The following is a 21,035-nucleotide window of genomic DNA, read 5'->3' as shown; positions in this document are numbered from 1 at the left end:
TCGGATGGAGTAATTAATACCCAACTTGGCAATTTCAGACAAAATAGCGTTGGGCTCAATATTATTAAAAGCACCTTCTATGCCCATAAATGCGACAAGAGAGTACTCCTTATTGTGAAGGGAAGTTTCCACTGTTTGCACCAGTGAATGAAGTGCCGTTTCAGTCGATTTCCCCTTAGTGTAGGCATGTTGTGCCTCAGAGATCAACTTAGTATCAAGTTGGGTTTTGATTTGCTCATCTAAAGACTTTTTCAAAAGCATTTAAGCAAACATTTTATTAATTTGCTTAATTTTTTTTATTTTATTTTTTTAATACTTAAATTTTTTTTAAATTTGCAACGACTGCAACGGGTAATCAAGCCGTCTGTAAAGCAAGTGTTTTTCATTCCATAACAACTTGAAGCGCAACATTTTCATCAAAACGAATCTACTAAATCTTACCATTTATTTACAATTCTTTTATTTTTTGGTTTCTGTCATTCCACCCGCTTTTTCAAAGGGCCTTCTAGAGACTGGCTGCAGCCAAACTTAAAATAAAACTAGAAATTATAACAAAAAGCTTATAAATAAATTCCTACGTCAATAAAATAAAAATACTTTAAAGAAAATATTAGTTTGGGGAAAAATAAAGACGTTTTTTTTTGTGTGAAATATCACCTTGACAATGAGCTGGAACTTAAAACTGTTTGATTGATACTTTACGACACATCGATCACTACAGCCATATACCGAGAAAATAATAATAATTTCTTTTCCCCAAACAATATTTTGTACTTTTATAAATAAAAAACTTCTATACCTCTTGAATTCAAATCAAAATATTTTCCCTCTTCCCTTAAATGAGTGCCGGATAAGGATTACCTACCTAAAATCGGATACAATATCTTATACATAAATAATTATTATATCTGATATAACCCTTTCCTTTTTTTTAAGTAAGTGTTCTCGCGTAGAAATTCATAACAAAATCACAAAACATTCGCCTTCGTTTGCCCAATGCGCAAAAAGAAATATAGTAAAATTAGAAATCAACTTCTGAGTCAAAGCAATAATTCTTGTTTACTCAAGTGCACACAAATACCAACTCTAATGTGGACGTTGTGCATAAAAGTCAATCTTTGTTGAACAAAAAATCGATACGCATTATCGCGTATATAATTTATCAAAGCAAAGCAAATATTTCCGTGCAAATACTCACACTTCGCCACCAATGTGCAATTGAACTTAAGTAGATGTAAACAAAAACACAAAAAATTAAAAGGCATGACTCTCAGTTTACCAGTATTTACACAATCGCCATATGTTGATGGTCAAATGCAGCGCAGCTTTGTTCCGCAGCATGTTGCAGCAACATTTGCTGCGCTTTACATTGTTCTAAATTGCTTTTGCTTCCATTGCAACATAGTATAAATATTACTCAGCAAAATCAATTGGCGCTCGCTCACTTCCAGACTGGTTAAGTCTCCACACTCGAAAATGCGCTCTCATGCAACGTTCTCTTTTGCTCTCACTTCAGCTCCGCATGAATTTGCAGCAAAAAACTTAACGAATTATTTTTTTGTTTTTAACTTCCTTATGCTCTGCAACCTTTCGTATAGGTTGCTACTACTATTTTTGCTTGCAGGATATTACTGTTGTGTGCGTGCGGCACAGGGTGTATGAAATGAAAGTATTTGAGTTGTTCCTCTACTTAAAACTCACAACTTATGTCTTGATGCGCACACACACGCGTGAACGTACACATGCACTTGTAGCTTATTTTCATTTGGTGATGTGTTGCCTACACATGTTTTTATTATTTTGTGCATATTTCGTTTATAAATAATTATTTGATTTCCATGTGAGTATGATTTGCCTTGATTTTCCCTTTGAAGGGGCTTTTATGTCGCAGGTCTCTAGTGTATTCGCGGTAGGTAGGTAGGTTTGGCAGCCGCATCGCACATAGAGACAAACGATGCCACTTAGACCACGGAATGGGTCCGTTGTGAGCCGCGGGGCTGGGCTACATTTCCCTTTCCATATTGAACCATCCTGAGCTTTTGACAAAGCGTAAAAGGTTGTTGATACCTAAAGTGTATAGATTATCTATATTCGTTAAGAAGTAGGATTTTAAAAATCGGTTTCTGCTTCTGGCTAGAGCCGGGCATGTGCAAAAAAGGTGTTGAATTGTTTCCAATTCCTCCTCATTTCTGCAGCTACGACAGAAATCATGCGTGTATACGCCTAATCTCCTTGCATGATTTCCTATGAGACAATGTCCTGTGAGGGCCCCTACTAAGGTCCTGATTTGAAGTCTACTCAGTTTTATAATACTCTTGGACAGACGTAAATTTAGCATTGGCCATGTTTGCCTATCAATTTCGCAGGTGTTAGCGCTAATCCATCTCTGATTTGCAGAATTGATTAGTGCGTCCTTAATGAGAAGCTTACAAGTTGCGAGAGGTATCTCCATAAAATTACTTATGTCTGGCATACAGGTACCTTCTCTTGCAAGTTGGTCTGCCCTACAGTTCCCTGGTATATCTCTGTGGCCTGGGACCCAGCATAATATTATACGATATTGTTTGGCCATCTCATTTAGAGATTGGCGACAACGTAAGACACTCCTTGATGTTGTTTGGAATGCATCCAGGGCTCGTAGGGCAGCTTGGCTGTCTGATAGAATGCAGATATCCGTTGATGATATTCTGTTTATCTTTAACCATTTTAAGGCTTCATGAATAGCGTTTATTTCCGCTTGAAAAACGCTACAGTGATCCGGTAATTTAAAGGATTCACTAATAGAAAGCTCTTCGCAAAATAACCCTGATCCTACACCGGTGTCCATTTTGGATCCGTCCGTGTAGATCTTAACGGGTGTGTTGGATTTTCTTCAAGCCATTCCAGTCTAGAGGGGATTTTCATTAGGAAATTCCTTTCGAAGCAAGGAATGGGAGGGTGATAATCACAGTCACTGGGTATATCCGTGTAGGAGTCTAAAATGGTTGAATGTCCATGTGTGACAGTTCTCCATTGTGAGCTCGCTTTGAGCCTTAAAGCGGCGCAGGCCGCTGAGTATTTGCAGAAGAGATCTAGGGGTGGCAGATGTAGTATGATATCCAAAGCCATGGATGGCGTGGTTTTCATGGCGCCACATATTGCTAGTTCCGCTGATCTCTGCACCTTATTCAATAAATTAGAATAGGTTTTTTTCCGCATAGCACACCACCAGACAACATTTCCATATAGAAGAATGGGTCTGACGACAGCAGTGTAGAGCCAATGAGCAGCCTTAGGTTTAATTCCCCAGGTCTTCCCTAAAGCTCTCTTACAGGCATAAAAAGCTAGGTTCGCTTTCCTGACCCTTTCTAAGGTGTTCGACTTCCAAGTCAGTTTCCTATCTATGTTTAGTCCCAAGTACTTGGTTTCTTCCGAAATCACAAGAGCTTCCCCTTTGAGCGTAATTGGACTTAGTTGAGGGATTCTGTGTTTCCTAGTGAACAATATGAGTTGTGTTTTCTCTGGGTTGACCCCTAGACCACACTTTCCTGCCCAGCTAGAAAGTATATCTAGAGCATTTTGTATTAGATCTCTTAATGTAGAAACAAATTTACCAGAGACAGCAATAACAACATCGTCGGCGTAAGCTATCACCTTACAGCCCACCGATTCCAGTATTAACAGAAGTTTATTTACAACTGCGTTCCATAAAAACGGTGAGAGGACTCCACCTTGCGGTATTCGCGGTAAAGAAAATAAACAATGTGAACGTAAACAATATAAATAAACAGTACCTTGATTTCTCGGATACTTTCGAGAAAGTTAATTATAACCGCTGTACCTGGCGGCCGCCGTAGCCGAATGGGTTGGTGCGTGATTACCATTCGGAATTCACAGAGAGAATGTCGGTTCGAATCTCGGTGAAAACACTAAAATTAAGAAAAACAACAACACTGGTTTCCTTGCCATTTCATATTGACAATAATTGTTTAACCTTATCAACTCTGCTTGACCATTCCAAGGCATCCGCTTCCACGACTGTCGGTTCTACGTTACCGAAACGACCCGGATTTATATCCGGCCAAGGACTGTCACTCCAGCAGCATTCCCCGTATGTAAGTATGAGGAATGTTTATGTTGCTACAACAACAACAACCATTCCAAGGCTTCTGACTCTGTCAATTACGAGCTAATGTGCCTAAAGTTAAAGAATTCAAATCGTTTTTCATCCTCGGCTATAAACCTAATCAACTCATACCTTTTTGGTCGATCGCAAGCAGGTCAGTATAGGCAACACAATGCCTGGCTTTCTCTTCATATCTAGAGGAGTCCCTCAAGGGTCGGTTATTGGTCCCCTACTGTTTTTTTTTTTTTCTATATAAAAGATCTGCCTAAGATGCTGAAGCACAATAAAATTCAGCTACAGTAGACTGATGATGTTCAATTGCACTTGCGCTCACCTTTTCTTTTTTTTTCTTTTTTTTTGGTGGATGGGGCAGGGTTCGAAATGTCTTCGCACTTCCAGCGACCGTCGCCTACGGCATCCAGCATCCCCAGAACGGCATCCATAAATACGACCAATTTTATTCACCTGCATCTGGGTCCACCATATTTGTAGCCTTCACGTTATAGCAACGTCTTCATTGCGAGTCCTTGACTCAAGTGTTTGTGATTGCTGTCGGCCGGTCAATTTCGGCTCCGCTCCCAATAGATATGGTGCGGGCGCGTAACATTTTTCTTGCGAGAGCTCGAACTAGCTTCCACTTCCCGCAGGTTAAGCAAATATCTCTCGTGAGGGTGTTTAGGGCTATTGGATGCTCCAAAACTCTATCTAGTGCAACTCTTTATTCTTTAAAGTGGTCACAGTACAAAATTACATGTTCCGCACTCCCCACCATGTTGGGACAGTCTAGACAGAAAGGGGTGTCTGATTGTTTAAACCGATGCAGGTATTCTTGGAAATAACCATGACCGCTCAGCAATCGGGTGAGGGAGTAATCCCCGTGTTTTCTTGTAAGCCACTCATCGATGCGCGGAATGAGTTTGTCTATCCAGCACCCGTTTTGCGACAGCTGCCGTCGTCTAATTGTCATCGCCCGTTCTAAGGCTTTTTAATCCGGTGTTGGCCGAGCCCCCTGCATGCTGTACAGTCGGCTCATTTCCTCTGTCAACAGATCCAAAGCAGGTTTTCCTGGAACGACACAGATTGCGTCGTCCGATACTCGCAACTCGCTTAGCCTGTTTGTTTGTGTGTCCTCCTAAAACATAGTATTTTTGCCCGCTGCCCAGATAGGCGCCACATACAAGATTATAGGATCAACAACCTTGGGACCCTCCTATGTTAGGGAGAATTCATGTTGAAGCACCATTGACTCTTGCCTCAGACGGCAAGGTATCTATGGTCCTCTAATAAAGTGTTTTCCAAAAACAGGTGTTATTTTGAATAGCCCGCTATTTCGGCAGATGTCACTTTTGAAGCTGTCATTTTTTGAAATTTGAAAAGTAGAAACTACGCCATTAATAAAAATGGAACGATACACGCTTAAACAACGCATTGAAATTAAAATTTACTATAAAAATTGAGAAAATTTGGCAGAGACGGTTATCAGATCTGGGGTTGAGAAAATCCAAAAATTATTATTGAAAAGCCTCTCTATCCTCAACGTGTGACTATTTGCTGCGGTTTGTGGTCCGGCGGAGTCACTTGACCTTACTTTTTCGAAAATGAAGCTGGAGCAACAGTTCCGGTGAATGGATAGCACTATCGAGGGATGATTGACGATTTTTTATGACCGGAATTGTATGGTATTGATCTGGACAACGTTTATTTTCACACAAGCAACGAAACCATTGAGCTTTTACGGGAATAACACCTCTTATTGGAAAACCCAGGTTTTAGGTCCTTCTCTGTATTGTATCGCAGAATTCGTTCGCTTAAATAGCTGTTGACCTGTCTTGTATTAGATAATCTGGAACGATTGTCCGAGTTGAATGCATTTCTTACGTTCAGGTTGATAACTGCACAAAGCTTTCTTGTGGACCTCCCCACGTTGATAGCTTTTCGTGCTGTCTCTATTAACGCCCTTATTGCATCAACGGATGATTTCGCTCTCCGGAAGCCGAATTGATTGTCTGATAGGCCGTTTAGGCCTTCAAGACGCTGCTGTTGTCATTCACAGATAATGGACCGATGGTCTGGTCTTGAATCCAATGCAAAATGATTCATCCTTGGTCAGTATCAGTTGAATGACAGTTAAAAATTTACCCGCGTGCGTGGCGGGCAGCTGCGAAACACGCATATAGCCCGATAGATATTTGAAGAATTCATGTCCCTAAAGCAGTCGCATCCCCCCAGCCACTGCGTTTTTGATAGTTATGAACATAAAATAGTAAAAGACTTGGTGTATTTGGGTACACATTAGCCAGTCTGAAAGTTGAACGAAAAGTTTCTCTTGCCAACAAATTCAACTTTGGAGCGAGTTGCCAGAGAATAATCATTGCAGAGCACCGAAGCTTGGACAATGGACGACGTTGAAATGACCCTGAAGTGTTAAAAAGGGGGATTACGAATCCTGAGGGGATTTATGAATCTTGAAGGCTGACTATGGCGAATTCTACAGACGTGGAAACGCTGAGTTGTAGAAGTTTAATGAGGACAGCGTCTTTGCGCAGCAAACGAAGATCGAGCAGCTCTGTGGCTAAGTCATGTCGAATGAGTGCAAATGCCACAGAGAATTTACAAGATTCGTTTGAAGTTTTGGCTGAGAAAAAAGAGGACCTACTATGCATTGGCAGGCCAAGTGGTGAAGGGCTTGGCTTTACTTGGTGTTTCTAATTGGCGTTGATTAGGCGAACGAAGAAGCCATTGGCGGACTTTATAAGTACTTATATGTACTATTTTACGGACTTTATGAAACTCAGCCAAAATCACTTAGGCGGCTATTATGCCAATCAAAGGGGAAAAGGTGTTCTACAGTTTTCTTTTCATATTATCAAAAATTTCAGACACATAAATTGTGCCTAGCGCTGATTACTTTATACCTTCATATATGTATGTGTGTACGTAAGCACCGACTCAATGTCGCAAATATATTTTTTTTTTTGTACTTCCATTGTTTGCCTTTTGTTTGTATGCCTGATTTTGCCAATTTCTCTTAAGGTTTTGTGCTTATTGATTCGAAGGAAAAAGGCTCGTGACTTCCTGTGGTGATTCATTTCTGCTGTCAAAGCCGCTTTACGCCCATTTAGCTGGTTAAGAAGGTGCACAATAAAAGAAATCACAAGTTCATACGTAAATTCTTACAAACGTATGTCCTCTCCCTCACACCCTGTATACATAGGACTATTGCATAAAGGTATCAGAGTACACAAAAAATAAAAAAAACGGGCTATATGCGTGTTTCGCAGCTGCTAATAATAATAAAAACTGGTAGATGTCAAAAACTAAGTATTCCATTATGTAATCAATAAAGAATTTGGAGAAAATTAATTATTTTTCAATAAAGCAAATGCTGACTTAGCCAATATTGAATACTTACGCATTGGGAAGTAGTCAATTTCGTGAAAGATTTTTTTTCTAGCTAATTGCATTTCTGATAGCTACGCGTGATATTTTCACACAAAATGTTTGGCTTAGTGAGAGTGAAGCTGCGCAAATCCTTTCAGTTGGTAGAATAATTAACAAGTCCCGGTGGTCTAGAGCTCGAAAATTTAGGGTATTTTCAGGATTTTTTTTTAGAATAAAAAAATGAAAAACGATATTTAAGTTTTTAGGCTTTTTATTTAACTTCTTTTACATAAAAAAATTTAAAAAAATTTTTTTAATTATAATAATTTTAAAAATGGCGTTGAAGTTGACCCTCCCGGAAAGTTGAGCCTGGACGGTGTTGTCCATTTTGGCTGTTGTATTTATCTGAAACACAAAAACCAAAAAAATTATTGATCAGTTTGATTGTAGCTATGCCCGGTACTAGAATAAAAAAGAAAAATATTGACAAAATGGCGCGGTTTTGACTTTGACACTCTAAAAATAGGATTTTTCAGTTTTTTAATAAAAAAATACGAAATATTTTCACAATAATATGACAACAACGTATTACAACAGAAGATTCGGTTGAATATTTTTTTGTTTTTTGTTTTTTGACAACACCAGGCCGAAAAAAGTAGTTTTGAGATAATTGAGTTAAAAATTTAGTGAGTGGATATTTTCCATCGATGCCGCCGCGTAACGAATCTGACTCCACCTGCTAAAACGACTGTAGAATCGAAAGTACTGGGAACATCCTTACAAAAATTTGGCAGTATATTCTTAAAAGCCTATACTTTCGAATTTCAAAAAACTGCATTTTTTTCGAATTCTAGACCACCGGAACCCCTTAATGTATCACTTCGGGAGAGTTCAATGACTTCGAAATTTAATTTTGGAAATTGCTCGGACTTTATGTTTGAAATTATATTATTATTATTTTAGCAAGGAATTAACTCCATCAGAACTTCCTCAAAATCTACTCCTGAGCCATCACCATACATTTTACACTATCGTCAAGACTCGAAGTGTTATCGCAAAAAGATGTTTGAAATCCATGCAGTATTTTGTAGTATTTTCAAAATCTGTCTTTTAGAATGCGAATAAACAATTTCAAAAGTGATATATATGTACACTTGATTTTTTTCGTCTTCTTCTTAAACTTTTGATATAGGCTTCCTACCTGTTTTACTTCACGCAATATAAATTAAATTTCATTACACGAGTAAACATAAAATACATTAAAATCGCAATATAATAAAATAAAAATATAATAAAAAGAATTTTATGTGTCTCCAATTGACGTAGATAACCAGCTCTTCTGAGATCCCTTTAAATCGTTTTGGAGGTCCTCCCGGTGCACGCCTTCTGTTTGGTTAAGAATCTCAGGCAATCCTTATTATTCGACCACTCTTTTTCCAGTCAAGTTTAACAATAACAGTAACCTTCCTTTCCTCCCTTATTGCTTAATTTCTTACGCAATCTAGGCGAGTTTTTCGTGCGATGGGTCGTAAAATTCACATTTCAGTACTGCGTAGCACTTGCTTTGTTTTCATTTCCAGCTCGCGTGGGTCTCTGCAGCTAACATGGGTCTTATGCCAGATTTGTATATTCGGGTTTTGCCTTCCGTTCTTAAGTAGTTATTCCTCCGTATTATGTCTGTAAGGCATGCTGGTACCTTGCCCCCTTGAACACATCTTTCTCGTCTTTCTTCTTTCTTTCTTAATTCTGTGGCCAATGGAGATTCCCATCCTGAGGTATTTAAACTTCATCTTTTGTTCAATAACGAATTGTTATTTTTTTATATTATTAAATTTGTTGATATGAATAAGCCCTTTTTGTTTTTCAGTCGAGATATCGGTATTAAATATTTTTGCAGTGACTACAAATTTGTAATAGGCGTTGTAGGTCATCCTCTGAGTTGGCTGTTAGAAAAGCGTCGTCTGCAAGGCATATTAGGGGTATGCTTGAGCGCTGCGGTCGGCGACCTTCTAATTGCCTGACCTGATATATTATCTGGTGCATCATCACAACATTGAAGAGGACGGGGCCCAAGTGAATCGTCCTGGTGAATATCACCAATATTTTCGCCCTCTGTTCTAATTTTTGCTTTGCATCCTGTGCTTAAGTTGCCTTTGCATGCTGCCAAGCAAAACCCAAAAATTCTTCAGATTATTACTTTTCTTATATTAATTGAAATTTTGTGCATTTTTATAAAAAATGTATATTCACAACTAAACAATCAGGATATAAGCAACGTCCTGTTTAATGTATGAAAATTTAATATAAAATCATTCTAATTTACGTACACGCAATGATATATGAAACTCAAAATGTTCATAACTCATAAATATTGTATGCACACATATATGTATATGCACATGCACATATACACAAGCATACGAATGTCATTCGCTTAATAACTACGCAAATTGCCTTTTTGATACAAAATGCGAGCACTTAAGTAGAAGCGAAGTACAAAATTGAGGTGTGCATGTATGTATGTATGTGTGCAGCTACAAGCATATGTGTGTGCACTCGAACTCAAGGCAAGCACACTTCTACAAATATACTGCAATATATTCAGATGGCAATATGTCGGAAACCACCCAGATGGAAAGTAAGATTAATTTCAAGAAAAAATTAAATAAAAATAAAAACAAACAAAAAAAACATTATTTAATTTTAATTTATTATTAAAATAAATGCGGCAGCCCGTCTATGTCGAAGTTATATAGAGAGAAAAGTGAAGATGTTGAGGCTTCCTAAAAGTAGACTTTTTGTAAGGAGGCATTGATGTGTTCAGATCAAAGTTAGTTTAGGTTATGCTGGTAGTCGGTCTGTACGACCAACCCATTAAGACCTTGCAGGTCCGTTGCGATAGCATTGAGCGACACGGAAACCTCAATTATGCATCTTCATCAAATCATTTTGTGTCTCTTATGAAGCGCAGAATTGGTGCAATCCCAACGCCGGGCAGTTACGTAAGAGAATTGAAAAAAGGATCTACCTCGAAAACCAGCTCTGATTTTAGCTCAGACTGGACAATTGTAGAGAAAGCGCTCAACTGTTTCTTCCTCTGCTTCATCTCTACAACTTCTAGTCTCAAAGAATGCCTGCCAAATAGCCAATGACCGGTTATACAAGCCACGAGCGTCGAGATATCCTCTCTTGAAAGGCTAAGCAGTTCCTTGTGTTTTTCTTATTCATTTGCGGCCACAGTAGCCTCGCTGTTACGCAAGTGCCTTCGCCTTCGTTTTTGATTATTAATTTGCTCCTGGCCATAGGAGCAGCAGTAATTCTGACACTTCCGTGGCAATAAATGACCGAGTAAGTGCGGCAAATAAAGCATTCTTTGCTCACATAAAATTATTCAAGTCCCGATTGCTATCAAGAGATCAAAAGATAGCAATGTATAAAGCGCTTATAAGACCCATACTAACATACAGCAGTGAGGTATGGGTACTTAAAACAAAAGACATGGACCAAATACTAAGGTTTGAAAGAAAGATACTGCGAACAATATATGGTCCTTCCCGGCGAGATGACGGAACGTATCGGATAAGATACAATCATGAGCTAGACACATTGATACGTAATGGAAACGCAATACGCTTTATAAAAAGTCAACGAATCAGATGGCTGGGGCACATGTACCGAATGCCCAAATGGAGAGCTGCCAATATAGCGTTCCATAGACAACCAATTGGACGGAGATGTCGAGGGAGACCAAACAAACGCTGGGTAGATGAGGTCACAGCCGACCTGCAGAAAATGGGTATCACAAACTGGAAAGGAGTAGTAGAGAATCGATCGGAGTGGAGAACCGTAGTTGTGGAAGCAATGGTCTGCACAAGACTGTAATGCTAATGATGATGATGATGATGATAGGTATCCCAATGGCACCTTTCTTGGCTCGCTGGCGCAAAATTAATCACTCAATCAGAAGATTTATATATTTTGCAAATTGCGTGGTACGTGAATAATATTTCAGTGCACGATAAGTGATCATCGATAATAACACACGGGCTGAAAAGTCTCAGGCTTAACAAAGAAACCCCACTTTTTATATTTTATTTCATTCACCAACGCAAATTCCATCAAAAACAACGCAATAATTCCAGCGACGCTCTAACATTTTAATAGCACTTTTGTAGAAAAATTTATCTTTTACCTCAAAATAGGCTGCCGAAATCCTCCACTGAACCCTCCCTGAGGGTGCCGGCTGGTAATAAGTACCACAGTTTTCCTATTTTCAGGAGGTACTTAGCTAAGTTAAGGGTACTATGGGTAGGGTTCGATACTCCTCAATAGCACAGAACTACTCAAAGTACTTTTGACGTGGTCGGGGGTGAAGGGCTGGATTAAGGTGTGATGCGACCCGTGCCAAGAATCTGTCAGGCTTGGGGCCCTTCTAATAAATAGCCAGGTCTCGAACGGAGCTTACGGATAACTGGCGCCCTCCGTAATAACTTGCCTTACCCGTGTAGTTTGCAGCTATGCACGGGTGGGCATCCTTTCTCCGACACTCGTGGGTCCAAAAATGCAAAGTGACAATTCAAAAATAAACAAAAAAAGGAAATCGGTCCTCCTTCTAACAGACCGATAGGAACAAACAGTTCCGCAATAAGAGCAACGGTCGCACCGAGCTCAAAGAAAACGCCATACATCGCTTTAATAAGTCGATCGAAACAAATAGCGACAGCCACAGCGAAAGCGAGGCCAGTAGCTACACAATCAGTACTGGACACAGGTCCAAATACAAGTAGAGATGCACTAGCCGGCAGTCAACTGCGATTCAGCCCCCAAAAACGGTCCCGACCGGAAGCACTGCTACTGCTAGCTCCTCCTTGCCCACCCTGGCGTTGAAGTCGCCATGCACGATTTTTATGTCGTGGTGGGGACAGCGCTCATAGCAACGTTCCAGGCGCTCATAGAAGGAATCTTTGGTTGCATCGTACTTTTCTTCCGTCGGGACGTGGGCGCAAATGAGCGAGATGTTAAATAATGGGGACTTTATGCGGCACATTGCGAGGCGCTCGTCCACCGGAGTGAACGACAGTACTTCTGGACGGAGCCTCTCTCCCACTACAAATCCGACACCGAATTTGCGCTCCTTTACATGGCAGCTGTAGTAGACGTCGCAAGGTCCTATGGTTTTTTTTTTGCCTTGCCTTGTCCATTGCGTCTCTTAAACGGCAGTGCTGCCAGCCTTTACTCTCAAAAGGGCATCAACCAGCTCCTTTTCTATTAAGGGACCGGACATTCCTGGTGAATGCCCTCAAATCGTAGTCCTTAGTTCGGTTGCAGGGGTCGTAATCAGTGTAGGAAGTTCTCATCCGAGGCTTTTATCACCTTTTCATGGGGGGGATTTTTAAGTGGCGGGTCCCAAATCCAACGCACAACAAGCTATCCTGGAATGTTTCGCCTTCTCACGTTTGCTCACTCCCGAACGGGTGTTCAGAAGCTACCCAGAGGATAATTGAGCTAATCCCGGTAGTTGTGAGCTGCTCGAACCATATGCAGAAGAATCGTCCTGACCACCCAACCCAGTTGTGTGGTCTTCTATAGTATGGAACTATTCTCCGCGAACTTCTAATTAAATTAAAAAAATATTGCTTCTAAAATAAAAATTTAGTATAATTTTTGCAATGTAATATAAAATATATTTCTGACACAGCATTAATTAATAAATAGTTTGTAAATTTTAAATTTCTTCATCATCCTACATTTCTTGTTGGGCTCATCACTGTGCCTGTGTGGAATCAGCCACCAGCCAGTCGAAGTGAAAGTATCCGCAGTGGTGTACGTATCAGAAGGAAGCAGTGATTTACTGTTAATTTTGATTTATGTAGCCAGTTGTACACCTAGTGCGCACTTGCCAAGCATTCTACACATTACAAAATATATGTACGTATGCAGGCATTAAAATATTTTATTTACGATATGATTGCTTTTGCATTTTTAATGGCCGCCATTGAGATCTTTGTGTGAAAAGGCAGTCAGATAGAATAAGAAGCTTCAAATATGTGAAAGCATAATTTTAATGCCTTTCTAATTATTACCACAGCCAAGAGAAGTAATGCAGTTGGTATTGTAAGGGCAGTTAAGTTAGTACGGACGAGTTTTTCTATACTCAAAATTTTTGAAATTAAATTTCCTGGTCTATAAAGAATGTCTTGGTTCAACACAAAATTAAAAATTTTAGTACTCAGAACACAATTGCTTTTAGCATAGTTTTCTGTAAATGGCGTCAGTAAATTCCTCACTTTTGAGAAAAAAATCGGAACAGCACTTGGTAAAAGGTTAATGAATCCACTTGCCGTAACTACTATTGACTCGTACCCCTCGTACCTTTAGGGGGTCACTTGTAATTTATACTTTGTTATACCAAAATTCAATGGGATGTAAAACTGCATATCCAGAAAAATTCTCAAAATTCTGTTACAGTTGAAACTTTTGATGAAATTTTGTTTTGTTTTGTTTGTTTTCTTGTAGTACGAACCATGATTTAATAGAAAGATTTAATAGAAAGAATAGGGTTGAGTTTATAACTTTGCATCGGGGTGCGTATGAGAAGACTTCATAGAGGTCAAATTAATAGCGGTTAGTGTAAGTAGAACCACTCGAAAATTATTTCCAGATGCACACACGAATTGATGCACGGAGGACCTGCAAAATCTCAAAGGACGGGAAAGGACTGTCAATTTCGGCTAATGGCAAAAGTTTCTGTGTCGTGGGGTGAGTGCATGATTTTTTACCACTTTGAAGAACGTGGAGTTTGTAATAAATTTGTATGCAGAGATTAAACTACAGTGAGAAGACCGTCATCTCAAGTACCAAGCACTCAAAGACATTTTCTCATTTAAGTTGAAGTCCTCATTTATATTTTAGCTTGTGGAGAATCTAAATTTTAGCTTCTAATAATAGTACTGAACTCATCTCATTCCGGGGCCATTAAAGCTATCAGATAAATGAGAAAACAAGGTAGTTTGTAAGACCTGCTGCAGATTTATTTGCCATGAGGCCAAGCATCCCATAAATAAGAGATCAGAAAAGAAGAGAAGCTGCTGAGAGAGCTGAGCTGAAAGGAAAAAGTAGTACAGAATCACACAAAGAAACTACTGGAGAAAATAACAGAGTAATCCGTAAATTTCTTCGTGATTTAAAGTTACTGACAGAACCTGTGGACTCAGAAATTATACACTCAAACTCGGCATATAGTCGAACGAATCTTATATCTTTTGTGATGCGACAGCAAAGGCTTCTGCGCACTTGTTTCTAAGGTGCGATGCGATGCAAAGCACGCGATTGAAGCATCTTACCTCAACAATTCTAGAACCAAAGCACTTTTTTTCCTTTGGTTTTTTTTTTTTTGATAAAGAGGTTGAAATCAAAATGTCAGAAGCACTATCAAAGCTGCCGTCAAAGCAGTGGTATGTGGGGCATGCTTTTACTAACACTGTAACATTCTCAGTTGATTTTCACACTGGAACCACCTTAGCATTTCCTCAAGGTAGAGCTGCGTTTATGTGTATTGATTGTTTACGCCATCGAATGTAGAGGAAATGAAAAATCGTTTTACCAACTCATCTCCTCTTATCTCATCTCATGTCATCTCAGCTCATCTCATCTCATCTCATCTCATCTCATCTCATCTCATCTCATCTCATCTCATCTCATCTCATCTCATCTCATCTCATCTCATCTCATCTCATCTCATCTCATCTCATCTCATCTCATCTCATCTCATCTCATCTCATCTCATCTCATCTCATCTCATCTCATCTCATCTCATCAAATCTCATCAAAAAATGTGCAATAGTCCGATACTTACAAACTATTGCCTTACCTTCTGTTTGATGCTGTAGTAATTGATAGACTCAATGGTCTCTATCTATCGTCGGCCTGTCTAAAAAAGTCCATCTCCACTGCTAAGCTGGTTCTATTGCTGCTGGCATTGCTATTTCCGTTAAAGTTGCAAACTGCTGCGGTTGTTTCTGCGTTTTCCTCTTCCAGTCAATGTGGTTAAGCCTCCTCTCGACTGTGTATGGCGTCCCATTTAGCGAAAGACGAGTACTTCCTCACATAAATCTTTTATGAGACGACAAATGTTCGAATGCCTTCTCCAGCGCTGCTAGTTTTTTACTAAAATATTTTCAGGGAAAGCCTTGTATTCTGCGCTCGCAACTGCACTTGAGTAACTGAGGCGAATAGGGCTGTCAGCCAGCTGGAAACGGTGTAGGTATTACAAGAAGCAGCCGTATCCGGTGTTTGGAAATTTTCAGTCATCCAATCTTGAGACCCCATCGCTTTGTGCGAAGGAGCAGAATCTTGCTTATAAATGTATCAATCCAGGGTGTCACTACTCTATCTAGAACCTCGACATATGCGGCAGAGTTCACTCGAAACCCTTGAGTAAAAAAGTGTTGTGATGACATGACATGTGCTTTGTTGCTCATAACACCTGCATGACAACAGAAGGTTTTATAGCGAATCTTGCTCAGTAGCTTTGTTGTTGCTTTCACACACAATTTTTTGTCAAGTGAGCCGAGTAGGGATATAACGAGCAGAGAAGTGACGAAGAGAAGAGGTCTCGAGTTCCATGATGGTGGTTCTTACGAAGAACCAACAGCGGATATCGATTTTTTTTTTACATTACCTTCCATTGTCAAAATATGCCATAGCAGTTGCCTATAGACAGGCAAAGGGATTGCAATCGGTGTTGAAAATATTTTATACTATCATTCGAAATAATTTCCCCACCACACCTGCGCATTGGAGCTGATTAACACTTTTACACTGAATGTGAGTTTATTATCGACTTTTAAATGACTTTTCAACACAATTTCCGCTCGTCCCTTAGGGCACTTATCAGCAAGGCATTTATTCCCCATAGAGCTCAAATTCGTTATGCACAAAACAAGTGCCGCACAATCTCAGACAAAATCAGAATTTTGAACATTACATAACAAACCAATTTTACTTTGCTCTTGCATAGTAGTCGCATACAAATAAATGCTTATTTATGTATGTGTGTGTGTCGTGTGTCGTCTATTTATAATGCTGCATAAATGTGTTTGGCATGAGTTGGTTGGTGGTACACCGAAAATCAAAAATGTACATAAATTTCAATTTTTGTCGCATTGCATTTGAAGTGTGACATGACAGCTTACAATTATGACATTTGCTGCTGTCGTGCAACACCATGTAGCAACGCACATGCGCATGTTTTATACAACGTGGCAGCCACATCTCCAATACTAAGCAAAACTCACACACATATGTATAGACATACGTACACATATAAACATGAGAATGTATGTGTGCACGCACTCAAGCAGTGACCATGGTTTGTGGCGTTTGGCCGTGCACAGTAATTTGCGTCATACCAGAAAAGCGCTAAAATTTATGTACTTCGCATCGGCGTTCGGTTCAGCATAAAAAGTCAAAAAAACGGCATGACGACATGTGACGAAAAAAGGATAAAAGGAAATGAATATTTGGGGAAAATTAAGATAAAAAAATATTAAAAGATTGGAGGTCGTCCAAAAAATAGCGGAAATTCGCACTATACGACTGGAAGGTGATTCCTTCACTAGACGCAGGCAAAGCCCACATATTGGGCCCGAAGAAGACCAGTACATCAGTGTTATGATAGAAACAAATGTGGCTGGATGGCAATTAAATGATTGAGTCACAGAACTATGCCTGAGACAAGATGCAGTCAGTGGGGTGGCCAACGGCTGCAGCAGGGACACTTCTACTTTCAAAGCAGCTGTCAAGCAGGTGTTGGACCGCTTTCAACTTCTAATATTTTTTTCTTAATTGGCGCGATAGCCATTCCTGCGAGTTTAACAAACACCAAGTGAAGCTAAGTCCTTACCCAACTGAGTTTTCCAACGCTGAGGAGGTCTTCCTCTGCTACCACTGGTTGGTACCGTATCGAATACTTTCGGAGTTGGAGCGTTTGCATCCATGCGAACGACATGAACCAGCCAAGTTTTTTTTTGTTTTTTTTTTTCGGGGCAGACTAGCAAATACAGCACACAGACACAATTAAGTCCATTGTACTGCACTTGGGTTCTCTTTTTAAATTTCTTTAAATCTACCTGACTTCCGAAGAAATTTGAGCAGATCTTCTGGTGCAAAGAAGCCAAAGTGCTCGCTATTTAGCACATCAGTGCCAAAGACCTCACGCCTGATTCGAGCGTAGGCCGGGCAGACGCACCGAAAATGGTCCGCCGTCTCGTCCTCCTCCCACATGCTCGGCAGAGTGCACTGTCTGAGATGCCTACCTTTTCGAGTCCAAACTGCTGCGTGCAGCCCCTACTGCTTAATGACAGCAGGATCTACGACAGTTGGTCGGGTATGGCCGGTAACATCAGTTTTGTCAGAGATCTCATTACCCGCGATACCCGAGTGTCTGGGGACCCACCTTAGCATCAAGATATTATGTCTACCGACATAGTTCAGCTTGGACTTACAGGACTTAAACTCAACTCAGTAAGCGCTAAGTTAATGTGCAAGTGTGCAAAGCTTCGAGATCCTCTTGGTGACAGGTAGATCAGAGGCGCTCGAGGAAACTAACAAATCCGCAGCTCTCGAGTCTGATGGATATCCTTACTGGGCATTGTCCGTTAGGTGTACATGCGGTGAGATTTAGGTTTGATTCAAGTCGTTTCTGCGGAAGCTGTCTGGAGGATGAGGTGGAATCATCTCAATACCTTCTTCTCAGCTGCCCTCCTTCCATCAGGCAAACATCTGGGCTCTCAGTATTTTGCTACACCTGCGAATATTGCAGGTTTAAATATTACACATCTGCTGAACTTCATCAGTAGACTGAAGCGGTTAATAAGAGTGTAATTAACCGCTGTTAGTCGTCACCCTCCAATCTTAAGCTTCTTCTTCTATTTTATTTCACCTGTTTGGTTCTTTCCCCTCTGGTTTTTCTCTGTATGCTATTAGATTGGACGAATTTTGATGTGGGTCCCTCGCGTCGGTTATCATGCATAAATGTAGGTATAAAGCGGTTCGATGGGATTTAAGGCTGGCTGTACAACCTTTTGCAAACATCACTTTGTTTCACGAGCAGGAAGCAGCGAAAGCCGAAACCGTCACTGTGGGACTTTAACCTGAACTGAACATCTTACCGTCAAAATACCGATACTCCGGTATTACCATTAAGTCTTTCGTCGAGAGGTGATTGGCGCACTAGACTCAACGTCCGTTACCGTCCTGATGGAATACGTCAAAAGTAGTACCTGCGTGTTGCAACTCACTGTTCTCTTTCAATGAGGAAGCCACCCCTGTCGTATCAGTATTCCTCTGGAAGTACCTCTGCTTTTATGTATTTCTGCTCTAAATATTCCATATGTAGTTAGCACAATGCTTGCAGTTTTATAAAAATCAGGCTACAAATTCCAATTTTATGCCACGGTTGTATAGAATCGGTTGGCTGTGCGTTAAAGTTATGACAGTTGGTGTTGCATTGCTGCAAATGGCTGTTGTTAGTGGCGCCTTACAGCTCGTTTGACAGTTCACAATATTCGCACTTTACAGAGCTGTCATAGAAGACAGAGATTTTTGCACACATTCACGCATACAAACGTACATAAAAAAATCAGAAATGCAGGTATTCAAAGGAAAGATACGGCTTTTATCAGCATGCACATACACACATATATAAGTACACATACATACCTGCATATACAAACGAAAATTACTAGGACTGTTAGTTGAATGAATTTGTATAAATATGCATGTATGCGTGCGGCGAGCTGTGTGTAGTCAACTCTGCAACTCTATATTAGCCTGAATTTTGCCAGCAAATCTAATTTGAAATTTATGAAAAGTGTAAATTTAGAGAACTTTCTGTAGTTGCACACAAAAAGTTGTGCATACAACCATCCACTTAAATATTTATGCCTGTCTACATACATACATACGATTCTGAAAAGCTCTTTTGAAGAGTTCTAAAAGGCATTTTGAATATTCAATAACTCAAATTTCTTCTACAAGAAAGTGATAAAACATTTATGTGTATGTATCTGTGTGAGTCTAAAGAAGCTCTCGAAAACTCAGGTGCCTAATTGAATGTTTTTGCCAGCAATGAAGTGTTAACGAAAAGTGAAAGGTATGCAATATTCAATGCAACACTTATTTTTTTAAATACTGAGAAAGAGCTCAGCCAAATACCCCAAAAATGGTGCAACCGCAAATTATGGATCAAAGAAGTCGCATCAAATTTTGTGTAAAAAATAGACTTAAGTGCTCAAAAGCACTTCAAATGTTCACAGTGGTATAGAGCGAGAGTTGGTTGGCTGGTTTAGGTGGTGATTCCTCCCGAATCCAACTAGCGCTTCCGCACCATTTTGTTGCCACATCCTCGTTACCAACATGTTTGACGGTTATATAAAGCATAACTATATCCAGTCGGTGCGGTTCAGTAACCTTATCAGGTTGTTGACATCTAAGCCAGACAGCTGTTCCAGACTCTCGAACAGCGGTTTGTCCAGGGTTAACATTCTGTCCTTCCATAGGGCAGAGCATTCACAGAGGAAATGGAAGATTGTTTCCTTTTTATCCGGTTGTTTACAATTGTGACAGTATGTGTTATGGGGGATGCCCATTTTGGCTGCTTGTTCTCCCACACATAGAAAACCAGTTATGACTGCTGTTAGTCTCCAGGCGTCCCGTCGTTTCATGTTAATTAATGTCGACGATTGCTTGAGGTTGTAGGTGGGCCATAACGTTCTGCTACTTTTGCATTTCGTCTGGTCTCTCCATCTATAATGTGCGGTTCGGAGGTATTGGCAGATCTCCCTCTCGCCAGTTCATCTGCTTTTTCATTACCTTCAATGCGCCGATGTCCCAGGACCCAGATTAAGCTAACTTTATGGTTTGTTCCACCAGCTTAGAGGTTGTTGTCGCCGAATCCAGTGCCTGGGTTGCAGCTTGGCTATCCGAAAGAATAGCGATATTGCTCTTAAAAGAGGGATCTGCGACTAGTAGCCTACAAGCTTCCCCTATTGCCAGTACTTCCGCCTGAACCACATTGCAAGCAATAGGGAGACGCACAGATTTTTCAATTTTAAGTCTATGAGAATATATTCCAGATTAAACACCACAATCCATTTTACTGCTATCTGTATAGATTGTAGTGTCGAAGTTGGAAAGTGCCTGGATGGAAAGAGAGAGGCCAAATTTCTTCTGAATGTTACCGTCGGGATAACGTAGTCAGTTCTCTTCGAGGTATACTGGGTTTGTTGCAGTAATAGACTGACATGGCCATGAATTTTTTCCTTCCAGCGACCCTCTTCATTTAACCTAAGTGCTCTGATTGTTGCCATTTTCCTGATATGTAGATCTATCGGAATAACGTGTTTCAGTGCGTTCAGGGCCTCCCTACGACATGGTCTGATTGCACCGACTGTTATTACACAGGCTGATCTTTGTATTATGCCAAGTAATCTGATCTTGTATTCTCTCTCTAGAGCTTTACACCAAACTACCAAGTCATACGTTAAAA

The sequence above is a fragment of the Anastrepha ludens genome, chromosome 5 (genome assembly GCF_028408465.1).
Source record: "Anastrepha ludens isolate Willacy chromosome 5, idAnaLude1.1, whole genome shotgun sequence".
NCBI lineage: Eukaryota > Metazoa > Arthropoda > Insecta > Diptera > Tephritidae > Anastrepha > Anastrepha ludens.
This window is presented reverse-complemented; position numbering follows the sequence as displayed.